Source organism: Cetorhinus maximus, chromosome 23 (genome assembly GCF_964194155.1).
Source record: "Cetorhinus maximus chromosome 23, sCetMax3.hap1.1, whole genome shotgun sequence".
Lineage (NCBI taxonomy): Eukaryota > Metazoa > Chordata > Chondrichthyes > Lamniformes > Cetorhinidae > Cetorhinus > Cetorhinus maximus.
In genome coordinates, this window is record NC_135901.1 from 29,852,681 (window position 1) to 29,872,948 (window position 20,268).

A 20,268-nucleotide genomic window follows, 5' to 3' on the forward strand; every position below is an offset into this window, starting at 1 on the left:
CGATTCTGAATTTCTATCCTGTACTGACAGTAAACTCCTTTTGCAGGATATTAGAGGGGGAAGATTTGCAGACAGAAATCTCAAACCAAAAATCACATCAAGCTCTCACAGTGTCATTCAATTAATCAGGACCTGAACATAATTGACCTTTGAATGTGGAGAAAGGTTTGTCTGTTCTGTCTGTGGGGAAAGATTCTAAACATTGGTGTGATTGGAAAAGCACCGAGACACACACACCCGAGTGAGAGTGTTCCAGTGCATTGACTGTGGAAAGAGTTTTAACCAGTTACACAGCCTGAAAAAAAAATCACATCATTCACAGCGGGGAGAGACTGTACATGTGTTCTGTGCATGTATGAGGCTTCAACTGATCATCAAACACAGAGACATAAGGATACCCACGCCATGGAGAAACCATGGAAATGTGGGGACTGTGGGAAGGGTTTCCGGAACCCATCTGTGCTAGAAATTCTCAAACCAAAATTCACGTTGGCATGTGCCAGAGTCACTCGATTGATCAGGACCTGAATATCATCGGCCTTTCAATCTAGAAGGAGAGATGATTGTCTGTTCTGTCTGCTTCAAAATGTTTCAAACATCAGTGTGATTGGAAAAGCACCGAGACATACACACCCGAGTGAGAGTGTTCCAGTGCACTGACTGTGGAAAGAGCTTTAAGCAGTTACACAGACTGAAAAAACATCACACCGTTCACAAAGGGGAGGCACCACACATGTGTTCTGTGTGTGGACAAGGCACCAATTGATCAACAGACGTGGAGATACACAAGGGCACATGCACCATGGAGAAACTGTGGAAATGTGGGGATGGTGGGAAGGGATTCCAAACCACATCTGTGCTGGAATCTCATCAACACATTCACACGGGGGAGAGGCCATTCCCCTGCCCTGTGTGTGGGAAGGGATTCACTCATTCCTCACACCTAGTGGCACACCAGGTCGCTCACACCAGGGAGAGGCCGCTCACCTGCTCTGTGTGTGGGAAGGGATTCACTCAGTCCTCACACCTAGTGGCACACCAGGTCGCTCACACCAGGGAGAGGCCACTCACCTGCTCTGTGTGTGGGAAAGGATTCACTCAGTCATCCCACCTAGTGGCACACCAGATAGCTCACACCAGGGAGAGGCCACTCACCTGCTCTGTGTGTGGGAAGCGATTCAGTAAGCCATTACACTTACTGGCACACCAGGTAGCTCACACCAGGGAGAGACTGCTCACCTGCTCTGTGTGTGGGAAAGGATTCACTCATTCATCCCACCTTGTGGCACACCAGGTAGTTCACACCAGGGAGAAGCCATTCACCTGCTCTGAGTGTGGGAAAGAATTCACTCAGTCATCCCACCTACTGGTACACCAGGTAGTTCACACTGGGTAGAGGCTGTTCACACGCTCTGTTTGTGGGAAGGGATTCACTCAGTCATCCCACCTGGTGACTCACCAAGTTGCTCACACCAGGGAAAAGCCGTTCTCCTGCTCTGTTTGTGGGAAGGGATTCACTCAGTCATCCCACCTGGTGACTCACCAAGTTGCTCACACCAGGGAAAAGCCGTTCTCCTGCTCTGTGGGAAGGGATTCACTCAGTCATCCCACCTTGTGGCACACCAGGCAGTTCACACCCGGGAGCGGTCGTTCACCTGCACTGAGTGTGGGAAGCGATTCACTCAGTCATCCTACCTACTGGTACACCAGGTAGTTCACACTGAGGAGAGGCCGTTCACCTGCTCTGTTTGTGGTAAGGGATTCACTCAGTCATCCCACCTTGTGGCACAACAGGCAGTTCACACCCGGGAGCGGTTGTTCTCCTGCTCTGACTGTGGGAAGCGATTCACTCAGTCATCCTACCTCGTGGCACACCAGGTAGTTCACGCTGAGGAGAGGCCGTTCTCCTGCTCTGACTGTGGGAAGCGATTCACTCAGTCATCCTACCTCGTGGCACACCAGGTAGTTCACACTGAGGAGAGGCCGTTCACCTGCTCTGTTTGTGGTAAGGGATTCACTCAGTCATCCCACCTCGTGGCACACCAGGCAGTTCACACCAGGGAGAAGCCATTCATCTGCTCTGAGTGTGGGAAGGGATTCACTCAGTCATCCCACCTAGTGGCACACCAGATAGTTAACACCAGGGAGAAGCCATTCACCTGCTCCGAGTTTTGGGAAGGGATTAACTCATTCATCCCACCTAGTGGCACACCAGGTAGTTCACACCAGGGAGAGGCCTTTCACCTGCTCTGAGTGTGGGAAGGGATTCACTCAGTCTGCGCACCTAGTGGCACACCAGGTCGCTCACACCAAGGAGAGGCCATTCTCTTGTTCTGTGTGTGGGAAGGGATTCACTCAGTTATCTCACCTGCTGACACACCAACAAGTTCATACTGAAAAAGGCCATTCACCCACTCGATGTGGGAAGGATTCACTCGGTCGTCCCATCTGCAGACATACCGGCAAGTTCACACTGGAGAGAGGCCCTTCATTTGCCCCATGTGTGGGAAGAGATTTGCTCTTTCATCCTACCTGCTGACACATCAACAGGGTCACACCGGGGCAAGGCCCTTTGCCTGCTCTGAGTGTAAGAAGGGATTCACTCGGTTAACCAGCCTGCTCGGACTGTGGGAGTTAATTGTGTCAATTGAGGTAAAATATATACAGGTGCAGGACATTTATTGGATGGTTACTTGAGCACATATAAAGAGACACTACTGACACATAATGGGGTGTATTCAGGAGGTATATACCTGTAATGTATCACACTGTGAATAAATCTATACAAAGCAAAGACTGGCTGCAGTTTCTTCCTTCACAATCAGGCTGTCAGGATTATAACATAGTAACAGAGAATACTTGTCTAATGGTGGAGGTTGGAAACTAAAGGAAAATAAAATTTCAGACAGAAGCTTACAATCCAAGTAGCTTTTGTGAGAAATGGCTGAAAACAAGTGGAAATTGTCAGGGAATTGCTCTGAAGAAGGGTCATACGGACTCAAAACGTTAACTCTGTTTCTCTCTCCACAGATGCTGCTTGACCTGCTGAGTTTTTCCAACCCTTTCTGTTTTTGTGTCAGATTTCCAGCATCTGCAGTAATTTGCTTTTGTGTTATGGAAATTGTCAGGGTCTGATTATCCGCCGATGTTCTCGGAGTCTGAGCCACATGACCAGTGGAACAATGAAGTGGAGATGTAGACACGGGTTATGTCCCTACCAAGGAGGAAACAAGGTCTGGTCTTGGCATTGTCACTTCCCAACAAAAGTAAAATGAGAAGCAAACTATTTAGTGAGCTGGATGCCCGTCACTGAAGAAGGTTTGGATCTTCTATTCAGGTTCATTGATGAGATTTACAAGAAAGATGGTCTATTGGATGCCTATGATGCATAGATGGACTTTGACAGGTTTCGAATGAGGGTGAAAACATCTTTAGCAGATCTGGATATCACAACAAGAGACAGGATTGGAACAGCGCTAATAAGTGAATGAACCCCAGGAGTGACCAAGGAACAATTAACAGGTGTTTCAGGTCTGACTCAAAATATCATTATGTGATGAACTGCCCAAAGTGGAAAATCAGGGTCTTTGAAGTGACACATGATACAGAGAATTCTGAGGCCGATGATGATGATCACTCTGAAGGAATTGTACTAGTCACAAGGAGCTTTGGTCCAGTGATGATTCATCACAGACTCATTCAACTGCTGTGTTAGACAGTGGCTGCACCTCGACAGTATGTGGATCAGTTGGTGAAAATGTTATCCAGATTCACCTCGTAATGAGGATTGACACAAGGAGTATGAAAGTTTGCCTTGTCTTTGGTGATGTGAGCACATTGACGTCACTAAAAAGAGTGGGGATTTTTGCAAAATAGCTGGAGTCAGCCACTTTATCAGGACTGGTGTACTCTCTAGTGAGGTACCCTTACTGTTGAGTAAACCTTCCACAAAAAAGGCACAAATGCAAATGGACATGGAAAGTCAGTGGATCTGCAGTTGACTCAGTCAGGACATTATCATCTCCCCTTAACAATACCTGATGTTTCTAATCAGAGTGTTTGAGAAGGATTAATGGCATCAATGATAAGAATCAGAAAGAAAAAAACAAATTATTTTAAAACTAAACAGACAATTTGCTCACCCTTCCTGTCAAAGATAACAAATCCTGCTAAAAGATGCAGGGGTGGTTGGTGAAGAGTATACGAGGCTCATAGAGAAGATTAGAGCAAAGTGTGAAATATGTAAAAAGTATGGGAGGATGCCATCACATCCTATTGTAAACCTTCCCTTTGCACGTGACTTTAACAAGGTAGTTGCCATGGATCTAAAGGGATGGGACAAAGACAGAAATATTTTCATTCTACACTTTATAGACATGGTAACCGATTTACTCTTTCTCCAATAATACATGGCAAGGACAAAAGGAAGATTACAGATCAAGTCATGGGGAAATGGATAGGGACTGGACCTGGGGCACCAGCTAAGTTTCTGACTGATAATGGAGGGGAAATTTGCTAATGACGAGTTTAGAGACGTGTGAGAAAACATGAACATTATGGTCATGAACACCACAGCTGAAAGTCCTTTCAGCAATGGACTCCGTGAAAGGAATCATGCTGTGATCGATGAAATGCTGCAGAAAATCTTAGCTGATCAGCCAAACAGCAAGTTGACGACTGCACTGACATGGACGATTCATGTAAAGAATTCACTTCAGATGGTTGGAGGGAAAAGTCCCTTTCGAGAAATCCCAAATTACCCTCTGTGCTAGGTGATAGCCCTCCTGCTTTCGAAGGGACTACAATTCATTCCATTTTTAGTCATCACTTATCAGATTGTTTCATAAAAAGAAGTGCTCGAACTAAGAAATTACTGGGGATCTTAGAAGAGGGATGTCTTAAGATGTAATAATGCTTTGTACAAAATAAGGAATGTCATATTTTGTCCTCTTTGGTTTGTTTTGAAATATTGTTTCTGCCGATTGTTACAATCCCCGTCAGGACCGTTAACATTGAAAGGGAAATTCGAACACCCAGTGATAACTGAAAGAATTACACCACAAGATTCCACACTTACAAACAAAACCAAAATTTACTGTATATATAAAACAAAAGAATATTAAAAACCAGCACTACGAACTTAATGCTATAGTTTATAAAGCTTTATGCTTTAAACCCAGTTCTACTTTTTAACTTCTCCACAAGAGAACTTATACTTAATGGTATCTTGAAGGTTCATTCGCTTCTGTTCCTGGGACCATCCCAAAGGGATGTCAAAGCTCTCCAGAATTCACTTTAATTCTCCTCAGTATTCCAGCTATTCTCCAAGCTCCAAGACTTTATGGGGGTCCTTCCATCAGCTTTAGGCTAAGAAACACTGCAACTTTCCTTTAAGGCCTCAAAGCTGTGAACTTCTCAGTTCAAGCAGAAGTTTCACTACCTTCTTGCTAAGGGATTTAAACATGAGGAACACGCTGGTTCCTAATTACCCTCTTGGCTTCTTGTCCCACAGCTGGTTCACAGCTCCTGGTCCCACACTTCCTGCTGACTGACCAAGCTGCCCGCAGGCTGCTGACTGAAACTGCCTTCAGTGAGAAAATAAAAATAAAAATCCACAATGGATCATCCATTGTTTAAGTGTTCTCACTATTAACGCTGACCTTACTGAATAAACAAAGGTCACATTTTAACTGTAATTAGCCCAGCCTTCTTTGATTTGGATTTCCATCAGAGTTGTGTTCAACAGTTTCTCAACCCAGAGTTTCCATCGAGCTACATTTCAATCCCCAAACTAAAAGTTATTTTTGAAAACGTATGAATTATGAACTTATATATTCGCAGCAGCCGGCATGATGGGCCGAATGGCCTCCTTCAGTGCTCTATGAGCCTCGTATACATTGAAAGGGAGGGGATCATCTTCAATTGTGGGTGACATATTAAAGGAGGCAGTGCCTCCTCTTCTCTGAATGTTTAGTTTAACACTTAAAGCTCCCCTTAACATTCTCTGAGGTGGCAGATGGAATTTAATACAGAGAAGACTGAGGCGATGATATTTAGCAGAGGGGATAGGGAGAGGAAATATAGATGTAAATAGAACAGTTCTAAAGAGTGAGCAGGGAGTTCATGTGCAGAGGTCATTGAAGGTGGCAGGACAGAGTGAGAGAGGAATTTGCAAGGTACATGGGATCTTGGGCTTCAAAAATAGAGGGATTGAGAACAAAAGCAGGGAAGTTTTGCTGAACCTTTATAAAACTCTGGTTAGGCCACAACTAGAGTATTGAGTCCAGTTCTGGTCACCACACTTTAGGAAGGATGTGAGGGTCGCTGAGAGGATGGAAAGGAGATTTACCAGAATGGTTCCAGGGATGAGGGATTTTAACCACAAGGTTAGGTTGGAGAAGCTGGGGTTGTTCTCCTTGGAGCAAAGGAGGTTGAGGGGAGATTTGATAGAGGTGTACAAGATTATTATGACAGGTTTAGATAAGGAGGACAGAGAAAAGCTGTTCCCATTTGCTGATGGTACAAGGACAAGGCGGACACAGATTTAAAGTTTTGTACAGGAGGTATATCTTCACTGTCGCTGGGTCAAATCCTGGAATTCCTCCCTAACAGCACTGTGGGTGTACCTACACCACATGGACTGCAGCGGTTCAAGAATGCAGCTCAATACCACCTTCTCAAGGACAATTAGGGATGGCAATAAATGCTGGCCCAGCCAGTGACACCCACAACCCCATGAAAGAATGAAAATTAAAAGATATGGGGGGGGTTTGAGGAGGAACGTTTTTTCACAGTGAGTGGTGTTGACCTGGAACTCGCTGTCTGCGAGGTGGGTGGAAGCAGAGACAATGAACGGTTTCAAAAGGAAATTGGATGGGCAGTTGAGGGAAATAAATTTTCAGGGCGACAGGGATAGAACAAGGCCATGGGACTGACTGGTTTGCTCTGCAGTGAGCCGGTGTGAACACGATGGGCTGAATGAACTCCTTCTCTACCCTAATGAATCTGTGATCTAAAAAGAATAATTTCAGCTGCTCCAGTCTCTCCAACTAACTGAAGTCCCTCATCCCTGGTGCCATTCTCTTAAATCTCCTCTGCACCCTCTCTAAGAACTTCACATCTTTCCTAAAGTGTGGGGCCCAGATATAGGGTTCCATTCTCGAGGGATAGAATTGAAAAGCAGGGAGGTTATGTTCAACTTGTTTCGAACCATGGTTAGGCTACACTGGGAGTACTGTAAACATTTGTGATCTCCATTTAGAAAAAGGAAATAGAGGCACTGGAGAAGGGGCAACAAAGATTCACAAGAATAATACCAGAAATGAGAGCATTTAACCCTCAGGAAAGGCTGGGGCTGCTTTTCTCTAGAAAAGAGAAGTCTGAAGGGTGATCTGATGGAAGTCTTTAAGATGCTGAAGGGGTTAAATAATCCAATCAGGATTTCATGAGAAACCTCATTACCCAGCAAATGGTGAGAGTGTGGAACTCACTACCACAGCGAGTGGTTGAGGTGAATAGCATGAATACATTTAAAGCGAAGCTAGATACATACATGAGGGAGAAAGGAATAGAAGGATATGCTGATGGGGGAGATGAAGACGGGTGGGTGGAGGCTCATGTGGAGCATAAATACTGACAGAGACCAATTGAGCCGCCTGGCCTGGCCCTGTGCTGTAGACTCAATGGAACAGAGACAAATGTATTTATTTTAGATCTACCTGTAGTGGTCGGAAAAACACTATTTACTGTCCAGGATAAAATAAATGTACTTCACCAGCTTTTGTGGATCATTTCAGTGGAAATGTGCACTCCCAGGCTCAAAGAGCATCAGCCACTGGAAGCAAAGTCGTGAGACCGGCCAGTCCAGCAGAAAGAAACCCTCCGACCCTCCCACTTCACCAAGTGTCAGAATGAACATGGCTCAGTCCTGGATGTGATTAACAGGAGCAATAACAGCAGAATCCAACCCCTGCAATCACTTGTAAACTCACTGGTGACTCAGCAGGTAGGTTGACCAAGTGAATCCCTTCCCACACTCAGAGCAGGTGAACAGCCTCTCCCCAGTGTGAATTCGCTGATGTCTCAGCAGTTGCGATGAATGAGCAAATCCATTTCCACACTCAAAGCAGGTGAACGGCCTCCCCCCAGTGTGAACCCGCTGGTGTGTCAGCAAGGTGGATGACTGAGTGAATCTCTTCCCACTCTGAGAGCAGGTGAATGGCCTTTCTCCAGTGTGAACCCGTTGGTGTGTCTACAGGTTACATAATTGAGTGAATCTCTTCCCACAATCAGAGCAGGTGAAGGGCTTGTCCCCGGTGTGAACTCGCTGGTGTACCTGCAGGTGTGACAAGCCAGTGAATTCCTTCCCACACTCAGAGCAGATGACTGGCCTCCCCCAAGAATGAACTCGCTGGTGTGTCTGCAAGTGAGATGACTGAGTGAATCCCTTCCTACACTCAGAGCAGGTGAATGGCCTCTCCCCTGTGTGAACTCGCTGGTGCGTCACCAGGTGAAATGAAGTACTGAATGCCTTCCCACACTCAGAGCAGGTGAACGGCCTCTCCCCAGTGTGGATGCGCTGGTGTCTCAGCAGGGAGGATGAATGAGTGAATCCCTTCCCACACTCTAAGCAGGTGAATGGCCTCTCCCCGGTGTGACTGTGTTGGTGAATTTCCAGCTGAGATGGGGATCTGAATCCTTTCCCACAGTTCCCACATTTCCATGGTTTTGCCATGGTGCGGGTGCCCTTTGTATCTCTCCAGGTTTGACAATTTTTAAAAATTCATTGATGGGATATGGGCATCGCTGCCTCGGCCAGCATTTATTGCCTATCCGTCATTGCCCTTCAGAACGTGGTGGTGAGCTGCCTTCTTGAACTGCTGAAGCTGAAGGCTCATCCACACACACAACATGTGTATGGTCTCTCCCTGCTGTGAATGGTGCGATGATTTTTCAAGTTGTGTCACTGGGTAAAGCTCTTTCCACAGTCAGTGCGCTGGAACACTCTCACTCGGGTGTGTGTGTCTCAGTGCTTTTGCAGTCATACTGACATTTCAAATCTTTTGAAGCAGACAGAACAGACAAACATTTCTCCTTCTAGATTCAATTACCGATGATATTCAGGTCCTGATGAATTGATTTTGATCAGATCTTGACATGACGTTTGGTTTGAGATTTCTGATTGTAAACCCTCCTCTTCTAATATCCTGTAAAAGAAGTTTACAAAATGCATCACTGTCAGTTCAGGATAGAAATTCAGAGCAGGCATTTCTGATTACTGTGGAACATTCTTTCCTCTGTCGTTCTCTGCCCCACACAAATATAAAATATGCATCATGTAACGGCACAAGACATATCACTGTCCTATATTAATTTACTGTCCCATTAAATGTCAGCCATCTGCTGGGAAAACCACCGCTTTAATTGTGAACATGAGGTCAATGAAGACCCAAACCACAATTTCCCATCCTGTCACCTTTTCCCATCCTCACCCAGAGAGTAATCACAACAGGAATAAAAACAGGAGAAGTGTAACAATCAAATTAAAAATAAATGCACAGCCAATCATAGCTTTTAATTCAGTGTTCACTTATTAGCATGAAAACCTGAAGTAGGGGGTCTCCAAGGATTCTTACAGTCCACAGCTTGAGAGGGAGGAGAACTCTCTCTCCGATTCCTCACTCAATTTCACTCCGTTATTTTCCAGTTCTGTTCTGGACCTGCCTGGGTTAACATCTACTCGATCTTTTCTTCTGAAGGAGCGCTGTGACTTCTAGGTTACTCAAGGTTACTCGGTTACATAAAGACATATGCTTTAAGCAACAGACCGGCCAGTCGAGCAGAAAGAAACCCTCCGACCCTCCCACTTCACCAACTGTCAGAATGAACAAGGTGGACAAAGAAAAGCTGTTCCCATCAGCTGATGGTACAAGGATGAGGGGGACACAGATTTTAAGTTTTGGACAGGAGATGCAGGGGGATGAGAGGAAGAATATTTTTACACAGCGAGTGGTTATGAACTGGAACTCACTGCCTTTCGGGGGGATGGGGTGTGGAAGCAGAGACAGTGAACAGTTTCAAAAGGAAATTTGACGGGCACTCGAGGGAAATAAACGTGCAGAGATATAGGGATAGAACAGGGAAATAGGGCTGACTGGTGCAACAAAGATTCACAAGAATTGCAGATGATACAAAGATTGGAAACGTTGTCAACTGTGAAGAGTATAGTCTCGAACTTCAAGAGGACAGAGACATGTTAGTGGATTGGGCAGATGTGGTAGATGAAGTTCAATGCAGAGAACTATGAGGTGATTTATTTTGGCAGGAAGGATAAGGAGAGACAGTATAAAATACAGGCAGAAACTCTAAAGAAGGTGCAGGAAGACAGGGACTTGGGTGTATATGTACATACGTCATTGAAGACAGGGACCTCGGTGTATATGTACATACATCATTGAAGATAGCAGGACATGTTGAGAGCGCAGTTGATAAAGCATATAGTATCTTAGGCTAAGATTTTATTAAGAGAGGCATTGAGTACAAGAGTAAGCAGACACTATAAGACACGAGTAAGGCCTCATCTGGAATACTGTTTTGGGCACCATACTTGAGGAAGGAGGTGAAGGCATTGGAGAGAGTACAGAGGAGATTCACAAGAATGATTCCAGGGATAATGAACTGTAGCTATGAGGATAGACTGGAGAGGTTGGGACTGTTTTCCTTGGAGAAAAGAAGGCTGAGAGGAGACTTGATAGAGATATTCAAGATCCAGAGGGGTATGAACAGGGTAAATAGTGAGAAACTGTTTCCACTCAAGAAAACACAAGAACTGGAGGGCACTGATTCAAAACAATTGGCAAAAGGAGTAAACCGTGATGTGAGGAGAAACTTGTTCACCCAGAGGGTGATTAGAGTCTGGAACGAACTTCCTGAGAGGGTGATGCAGGCAGGTTCAATCGATGTGTTCAAAAGGGAATTGGATTGCTATCTGAAAAGAAAGAATGTGTAAGGTTACGGTGTAAAGGAAATATCTTTTTTTTCCTAATTTTACTGTGGGATGCTTTAAAGCAGGCTTATGGGGGCTGTATGTGTGGCTAATTTCATCAAACTGCAGACAGTCAGACTGCAAGGTTTAAATCATCAAAGGGGTTCGGTGTAAAACAGGCATTTGAAATGGATGGGTAAGCTAGGATGAAGTCCCAGCAGATACAGTGTGAATGGAATTTGTATTTAGAGATGAGTTGAGAGGTTGTTTGATTTTCAAAGGGACATGATGAGATGTTTTCCAACTGGCAAGATAAGTAAGGCAAAGTTATTAAGTTTATTTTTTCACGAAAGTGCTGGACATAAGGACAACATGAAAGATTTTTATATTTTGGGAAAAGTAACTACCAAAGAAAGGGTGAAACAATGGGATTTACAGATCCAAAGGGAGGAAATATATTAACAGAAAGATGGGAAGCTGTATGGGGAGTGGCCATGTGGGATCTTGACTGTGTAAAACAGACTTGTGAAGAAGCAGCCTCTGGTCACCCCAAAGAAGTGCTTGCGTTCCAGAGTGCAAGGTTGTGTTAGGAGCCTTGAAATTCCACTGTTAAGGGAGAGGAAGAAAGAAGCTGTGAAATACCTCCCTGATAGCAACAGTGTGTGCTTGTGGTAATATTGCTGGATGTTTGATACATGAAGAATCAATTTGGACAGTTGTCTCAAAGAGGTGCATAGTTGGAAGTCTAGTTAATTAGACATCTTGTGGGAACTGTTATAAGACTAAATGTAACTGTGTAACTGTCATCTTGTATGTTTAAGTTTTCTTTTCTTTCGTTGATAAATGTTTTGATTTAATCTTTAAAATCCTTAAAGCTGGTAGTGGACTCTTTACTTCTGACTTCAGTGCATGAACCTTCTTGAAATAAATACAAATTGCAAAATCGTTCTAATAGCTTGGCCAAGTTTCTCTTTGGGATTTGGTCAATCTGGCAAATACACCTACCACATCATAACAATGGGGATAAGGCAGGGGAGTGGGACTAGGCAGAATGCACTTTCAGAGAGCCAGTGCAGACTCGTTGGGCCAAATGGCTTCCTTCTGCACCATAAGGATTATGTGATTCTGTGAATAATACCAGACCTGAGAGCATTTCACCCTTAGGAAAGGCTGGGGCTGCTTTTCTCTAGAAAAAAGACTGAAGGGTGACCTGATGGAAATCTTTAAGATGATGAAGGGGTTCAATAATCCAATAGGGATTTCATGAGAAACCTCTTTACCCAGCGAGTGGTGGGAATGTGGAACTCACTACCACAGCGAGTGGTTGAGGTGAACAGCAAGAATACATTTAAGGGGAAGCTAGATACATACATGAGGGAGAAAGGAATACAAGGATATGCTGATGGGGGTAGATGAAGAGGGGTAGGTGGAGGCTCATGTGGAGCATAAATACTGACAGAGACCAATTGAGCTGACTGGCCTGGCCCTGTGCTGTAGACTCAATGGAACAGAGACAAATGTATTTATTTTAGATCTACCTGTAGTGGTAGGAAAAACACTATTTACTATCCAGGATAAAATAAATGTATTTCATCAGCTTTTGCGAATCATTACAACGTAAATGTGCACTCCCAGATTCAAAGAGCATCAGCCCACTGGAAACAAAGTCGTGAGATCGGCCAGTCCAGCAGAAAGAAACCCTCCGACCCTCCCACTTCACCAATTGTCAGAATGAACATGGTTCAGTCCTGGATGTGACTAACAGCAGCAAAAACAGCAGAATCCAACCCTGTAATCACTTGTGAACTCGCTGGTGTCTCAGCAGGTGGCATGACTGAGTGAATCCTTTCCCACACTCAGAGCAGGTGAACGGCCTCTCCCCAGTGTGAACTCGCTGGTGTCTCCGGAGGTTGGATGAATTAATGAATCCCGTCCCACACTCGGAGCAGCTGAACGGCCCCTCCCCAGTGTGATAGCGACGATGAGTTTCCAGCTCAGATGGGGACCGGAATCCCTTCCCACAATCCCCACATTTCCACCGTTTCTCCATGATGGGGGTGTCCTTGTGTATCTCCAGGTTTGACGATCAGTTGGAGCCACGTTCACACACTGTAACTGGTGAAAACTCTTTCCACAGTCAGCGCACTGGAACACTTTCACTTGGGTGTGTGTGTGTCAGGTTTTTCCCAGTCACACTGATGCTTGAAAACTTCAGAAGGTAACAGAACAGAAAAACCTTTGTCCTTCGAGATTCAAAGGCCAATGACATTCAGCTCCTGATGAATTGAGTGCCTCTGGCAGGATTGATGTGATGTTTGGTTTCAGATTTCTGTCTGCAAATCCTCCCCTTCTAATATCCTGTAAAAGGAGTTTGCAAAGGTCATCACTGTCAGTGCAGGATAGAAATTCAGAACCGATTGTTCTAGATTGTATGGAACATTATTTCCTCTGTCATTCCCCAAAAGTCATCCCAGACACACTCCCTGAATTCTCACTCTGCTGTGCCTAATATACACCCTCCCAATTCTCCTGAAGGTGCTGATATATGCTTATCGACAGATCCATGCTCACTGCTTCTTGTCCCAGACACAGAAACCTGAAAATCTTGATGCAAGCTGCTGCCCTAAATGTATATTTACATATTTAGTGGACTAAACAATGTGTATAATCTACAGCATTCTATTCCTTGATTAGAGATACAGGGGTGGGGTAAGGAAGAAACTTATTTAGGCAGTGAGTAGTCATGACCTGGAACTCACTGCCTACAAGGGTAGTGGAAGCAGAGAGGATTAATAATTTCAAAAGAAAATTGGATGGGCACTTGAATAAAATGGAATGGCGGAGGGGTATCGAGGGGGAATGGGACTACTGGATTTCTCAACAGAGAGTCGGCATCGATTTGAGTTGCCAAATGGATTCCTGTGTCATCATGATTCCATGACTGGAAATATATAACATAGCTACAGTATGATATTACAAAACTAGCAATAATAATAAATGTACTTTATTAGAGAACCATAACAATATATTATGTATTTACCTGCTTCATATGTTACTAGGCTAGAAATAAAATAAATATAACTAGAGAACCATAAATAACATATCTAATATGTACCATATAACAACACTAGACATATCTCTGTCCGATATTAATTTACTGTCATTTAAATGTCAGCCATCTCCTGGGGAAACCACCCTTTAATTGTGAACATTAGGAAAGAGACCATCCTTTTAGCCAGACAAATAAATGTGTCAAGCTGAGGGAGCAAAGGATGTCAATGTCTTTAAGAGAGAGAGAGAGAGAGACCTGGGCCAACCTTTCCAGAGTCTGCACCCTCCCTGGATTCACTTCCTTTCCCTTCAGATCCTGCAAGTCAACAATTTACCCCCAGAATGAGAAAAGAAATGGAAAGGGGTAGAAAAGAAAGTGTTTTACTCACAGATGTTGGACACAGGAGGAAGTTCTAGTCTGTGTGAAGCTCAAGCTTCATTCACACAAAGCTCGCGCTCTGATTGGCTGGAGGACCAGAATCCTTCCGGTCCTCCAACTCTTCCCATTGGTCAGCCCCTCAGCATGACGGGAATGGGCAGGCTCTCCCCCGCACACGCACAGCTTCCCCTCTCCCGAGTTCTCTGAGTGGCCTCAATCGTGTCCGGCCCATCTCCCGCGCATCTGCCCTCACGCCTTCTCCTCCCTCCCAGAAACATGATAGGGTCCCCCTTGTCCTCACTTATCACCCCACCAGCTTCCGCATTCAAAGGATCATCCTCCGCCATTTCCGCCAACTCCAGCATGACGCCACCACCAAACACATCTTCCCTTCAACCCCCCGGCGGCATTCCGTAGGGATTGTTCCCTCCGTGACACCCTGGTCCACTCCTCCATCATCCCCTACACCTCAACCCCCACCTACGGCACCTCCCCATGCAAACGCAAAATATGCAACACCTGCCCCTTCACTTCCTCTCCCCTCACCGTCCAAGGGCCCAAACACTCCTTTCAAGTGAAGCAGCATTTCACTTGCATTTCCCCCAACTTAGTCTACTGCATTCGTTGCTCCCAATGCGGTTTCCTCTACATTGGAGAGACCAAACGCAGACTGGGTGACCGCTTTGCAGAACACCTTCGGTCTGTCCGCAAGCATCACCCAGACCTCCCTGTCGCTTGCCATTTTAACATTCCACCCTGCTCTCTTGCCCACATGTCTGTCCTTGGCTTGCTGCATTGTTCCAGTGAAGCTCAACGCAAACTGGAGGAACAGCACCTCATCTTCCGACTAGGCACTTTACAGCCTTCCGGACTGAATATTGAGTTCAACAACTTTAGATCTTGAACTCCCTCCTCCATCCCTACCCCCTTTCCGTTTCTTCCCCCTCCCTTTTGTTTTTTCCAATAATTTATATAGATTTTTCTTTTCCCACCTATTTCCATTATTTTTAAATGTATTCCACCCATGGTTTATTTCACCCCACCCCCACTAGAGCTACCTCGCTTGTCCTGCTCTCCAATCTTAATTAGCACATTCCTTTATGTAATATCACCACCTTCAACACCTCTTTGTTCTTTTGTCTGTAACATCTTTTGGTTATCTCCTCCTATCACTGCTTGCTTGTCCCAACAAACCCATCAACCCACCCCCCACCTTCTTCCCCTCCCACCCCCTATACCAGCTTATATTTCACCCCTTTCCTATTTCTACTTAGTTCTGTTGAAGGGTCATGAGTACTCGAAACGTCAACTTTACTCTTCTCCACCGATGCTGCCAGACCTGCTGAGTTTTTCCAGGTATTTCTGTTTTTGTCTCCGAACGACTTCTCGCTCTGGCCGTAGCCGTCAGTCGGTTGCCTGGAAACCTTGGCTCGAGGAGGGGGAGGGGGAGGGGGAGGGGGAACAGTTGGTGGGGGCGGGGCTTCCGTGTCCGCGCGCCTGGCCTGCGGTCTCTCATCTCTCTCCATTGGTCAATCCCTGTTCGACCAGACGAGGTCGTGGAGCCCAAATTATTTCTGGGTCTGTCATAAACTACATGAGATAATATTACTGGTCCCATAGCATTGTAGCGATGTAACACACACACACACACATATATATATATATATATATATACACACACATATACTATATATATACACACACACATACATATATATATATACACACACACACACACATATATATACTATATATATATACACACACACACACGCACGCACATATATACAGACATATATACACACACATATATATACTATATAAATACATACACACATATATGTACACACACATATATATACACACATATATATACTATATATACACGTGTGTGTATATACTATATATACACACACACACACACATATATATATACTATATATACATGCACATATATATACACATACATATATACACACACACACGTATATATACATATATACACATGCATATATATCTATACACACACATATATATATACACAGACACACACACACACATATATACACACACACACGTATATATATATATATACACACATATATATACACACACATATATATATATACACACACATATATACACACACATATATATATATACACACACATATATATATACACACAGACACACACATATATATACTCACACACATATACACACACACACATATATATATATATACACACACACATATATATATATATATATATACACACAGACATACACATATATATAGTCACACACACATATATACACACACACACATATATATGTACACACACATATATATATATATGTATATATTCTATATTTCAAGTCACAGGGATCAAAGCAACTAGAATTGTCTGTTCTGAATTTCTAGGTCTCGTGTTGTTGTCGGTCATGTCCACTCGCTCCCTGAATAAAATTCTCCCTCACTCCCCCCACCACCATATCTCTAATAAGTCTGACATTACTGAATATTGCACATAATTTTAGTCCAGTAACATAGACAGATATATGGCGAGCAGCCTGCATGAAGATTTTAGGGTCTCTGTGTACAGGACAGCAAGTGCTGAGCATGGATCTGTCGATCAGCATAAACCGGCACCTTCAGGACAATTGGGAGGGTGAATATCAGGTACACAGAGTGAGAACAGAGGGAGAGTGTGTGGGATGGAGATGTACAACTTTTGGGGAATGACAAAGAAAATAATGTTCCAGAAAAGCTCAAATTGTCTGTTCTGAATTTCTACCCTGCACTGACTTTTGTAAACTCCTTTTACAGGATATTAGAAGAGGAGAATTTACAGACAGAAATCTCAAACCAAACATCACGTCAGGATCTGACAAGTCACTCAATTCATCAGGATTGGAATATCATTGGTCTTTGAATATAGAAGGAGAAATGTTTCCCTGTTCTGTCCGCATCAAAAGAATTTAAACATCAGTATGACTGGAAAAGCATCGAGACATCTGAGTGAGTGGGTTCCAGCGCACTAACTGCGGAAAGAGCTTTAATCAGTTACACAGCCCAAAATAAATCACACCATTCACAGCAGGGAGAGACTGTACACGTGTTCTGTGTGGGGACGAGGCTTCGACTGATATTCAAACCTCGATAGTCACAAGGGCACCCACCATGGAGAAACGGTGGAAATGTGGAGTCTGTGGGATGGGATTCAAAGCCCCGTCAGATCTGGAAACTCATCGACACATACATACTGGGGAGAGGCCGTTCACCTGCTTTGTGTGTGGGAAGGGATTTATTAAGCCATCCAACCTGAAGCTACACCAACGAGTTCACAGCACAGAGAGGCCATACACCTGCTCCGTGTGTGGGAAGGGATTCATTGATTCATCCACCCTGCAGAAACACAAGCGAGTTCACACCGGGGAGAGGCCATTCACCTGCTCTGAGTGTGGGAAGGGATTCACTCAGTCATCCCACCTACAGACACCAGCGAGTTCACAATGGAGAGAAGCCATTCTGCTGCTCTGCATGTGGGAAGGGATTCACTGATTCATCCAACTTACAGAGACACAAGCGAGTTCACACCGGGGAGAAGCTATTCACCTGCTCTGAGTGTGGGAAGGGATTTACTCAGTCAGTGCACCTGCAGACACACCATCGAGTTCACACTGGGGAGAGGCCATTCACCTGCTCTGTGTGTGGGAAGGGATTCACTTGTTCATCGGAACTGCTGAGACACCGATTAGAGATTTTTTAGATATTCTGATTGTGGGTGTTAACTGTATCTATTCAGGTTAAGTAGATATTGATTGTATATTTGTATATGATTGTATATTTACATGAGTGCACATCAATAGAGACTTACTGACATAGTGTGGAGTCAGGAGGAATATACCTGTAATGTTTCACTCTGTGAATAAATCAATACAAAAATAATGATTGACTCCACCCTAAGGCTGTCAGGATTAGAACGTGGTAACAGAGAAATACTGAAGTTTGAAATTTATAGGAAAGTAAAATTTCAGACAGAAGCTTACAATTCGAGTAGCTTTTGTGAGAAATGGCTGAAAGCAAGTGGAAATTGTCAGGGTCTGATTACCCATGGATGAGGCTGCAACTGATCATCGAATTCACAATGAGGAGAGACTGTTCACCTGATCTGAGGTTGGGAAGGGATTCAGCCATTCATGCACCCAGTTGAGACACCAGCGAATTTCTACCACTGCAGGTATATCTAAAAGAAACACATTTGTCTCTGTTCCATTGAGTCTACAGCACAGGGCCAGGCCAGTCAGCTCAGTTGGTCTATGTCAGTACTTCTGCTCCACATGAAACGTCACCCGCCCCTCTTCATCTCCCCCACCCCCATTAGCAAATTTGTCTATTCCTTTCTCCTTCATGTGTGTATCTAACTTCCCCTTAAATGTATTCAAGCAGCCCAGCCTTTTCTAAGGGTTAAATGCTCTCAGTTCTGATATTATTCTTGTGAATCTTTGTTGCTCCTTCTCCAGTGCCTCTATTTCCTCTTTCTAAATGGAGATCACAAATGTTGACAGTACTCCCAGCGTAGGGTAATCATGGTTCGGAGCAAGTTGAACATAACCTCCCTGCTTTTCAAATCTATCTTTCCCTCTAGAATGGAACCCTATATCTGGGCCCCACACTTTAAGAAAGACGTGCAGTTCTTAGAGAGACTGGAGAGAGGATTTATGAGAATGGCACCAGGAAAGAGGGGTTTAGTTAATGGAGAGACTGGAGCAACTGAAATTTCTCTCTGTAGATCATAGAGTCATTAGGGTAGGGAATGGGGCCATTCAGCCCATTGAGTCCATGCCGGCCCGCTGTAGAGCAAACCAGTCAGTCCCATTGCCCCGTTCCATCCCCGTATCCCTGGAGGTTTATTTCTCTCAAGTGCCCATCCAATCTCATTTCAAAAACATTCCATCATCTCTGCTTCTACCACATTCATAGGAAGTGGGTTCCAGGTCATTACCACTCACTTTAACTGCACACGAGGCTCATAGAACACAGAAGGAGGCTATTTGGCCCATTGTGCCCATGCTGGCTCTTTGAAAGAGCTATCCAATTCATCCCATTGTCGTATAGTTTTGTTTTTCTTTCAAGGATCTGTCCTGTTCCCTTTTCAAAGATAGATTCAAATCTGCTCCTCGCACCATTTTCAGGCAGTGCATTCCACATCACAACAATTCGCTGTGTTTTCATAGAAATAATTCAGGATATAACTGTGTTTTGGTTTTCACAGAGTATTCAAAATGACGTCAAAGACATGGTTATTACACAAAATTAAAGCTCAATCTTTATCAATGATTTTGATGAGGGGACTGAGCTTAAATATCCAAGTATGCGGACAATTAGAAATAAATTGCATTTCTATAGCACCTCTCATGACCACAGGACCTCCTAAAATGTTTTACAGTCAACAAAGCACATTTGAAGTATAGTCACAGTTGTAATGTAGGAAACGGTACATAGGCCTGGGTAATCAAATTTACTTTTAAAATTCAATCACTTTCATACCATATTCACTCTTATAAGCAATAAGGTCAAGGAAGCCATTTTAAACCCTAACATGTGGCTTGCTGCAGCCGTTTCACATTCTGTAACTTTATTAACTATATATTGATTTTGTATTGAAAGGCAGTCATGAAGCAAATGATTATTCCGTAATAAACCTTGCAATGTAAGAGATAATTACTTTGTAAAGGCTGGATCTTTATTTTAAAAATTAACACTGTATAAACCGAAATGTTTCTCAACACTGCAGAGCTAGCAGTAATTGTTTACACAAAGACATTCTTTTCTAATTTTGATAAGCTA

General features: G+C 44.0%; 2 protein-coding genes and 2 pseudogenes across 4 annotated transcripts in view; 2 read left to right on the forward strand and 2 right to left on the reverse strand.

The window, feature by feature from the left end:
- Positions 1-20,268, reverse strand: part of LOC144697263 (uncharacterized) — a 330,696-nt gene that overhangs the window by 52,148 nt on the left and 258,280 nt on the right. The window lies entirely within an intron of this gene.
- The window catches only part of LOC144697287 (uncharacterized), a 685,032-nt gene that overhangs the window by 4,186 nt on the left and 660,578 nt on the right, over positions 1-20,268 (reverse strand). The window lies entirely within an intron of this gene.
- LOC144697957 (uncharacterized) overlaps positions 1-20,268 on the forward strand; it is a 375,283-nt pseudogene that overhangs the window by 1,118 nt on the left and 353,897 nt on the right. The window lies entirely within an intron of this gene.
- Positions 459-3,591, forward strand: LOC144696925 (uncharacterized; annotated as a pseudogene).